The sequence below is a fragment of the Penaeus monodon genome, chromosome 29, assembly GCF_015228065.2.
Source record: "Penaeus monodon isolate SGIC_2016 chromosome 29, NSTDA_Pmon_1, whole genome shotgun sequence".
NCBI lineage: Eukaryota > Metazoa > Arthropoda > Malacostraca > Decapoda > Penaeidae > Penaeus > Penaeus monodon.
In genome coordinates this window covers 22,032,099-22,032,621 of record NC_051414.1, presented here as the reverse complement: position 1 = coordinate 22,032,621, position 523 = coordinate 22,032,099, and the positions used below count along the sequence as shown (strand labels likewise).

General features: G+C 41.3%; 1 non-coding gene across 1 annotated transcript; it reads left to right on the top strand.

The window, feature by feature from the left end:
• Window positions 1-124: 124 nt before the first annotated feature.
• Trnag-ucc lies at window positions 125-196 on the top strand. Its single transcript has one exon. It is a non-coding gene; the product is annotated as a tRNA-Gly (tRNA).
• Window positions 197-523: the final 327 nt, after the last annotated feature.

Genomic DNA, 523 nt, shown 5'->3' with positions numbered 1-523 from the left:
TATACAATCTGCATGAAATATATGAATCCCTTTTAAATAGCTTAAGATATAAGGAGTCTGGCTGATGCAAGATATGGGCCGCATCTTCGCCATTTCTAGCGTGGCCTTTGCCAATATCTTCTATGCGATGGTGGTATAGTGGTGAGCATAGCTGCCTTCCAAGCAGTTGACCCGGGTTCGATTCCCGGCCATCGCAAATAATACTAATTTTTCATATCATGATCACTGATATTTCAGTGATAATTATGATAATGATGAAAATAATGTGATTTCCACATCCATGATTAAAGGACGTTACCTGCGTTGGGTGGAAATTAACGTCGGTCTCTGCAGGCTACCGCTATCGCTTCTCGCGAATTAGGTAACAGGACTGCATTCATTTCTTTGCAATCACTCATATGTGTATAACATAAATATAGAAGCACGAAGTCAGTGATGAGCCCACACCTCCAAAAGGACATGAACCTACTGTAGCTGAAAAAGGGCACATCCCAGATTAAATGCTTTTCCCCCTGATTCTGTT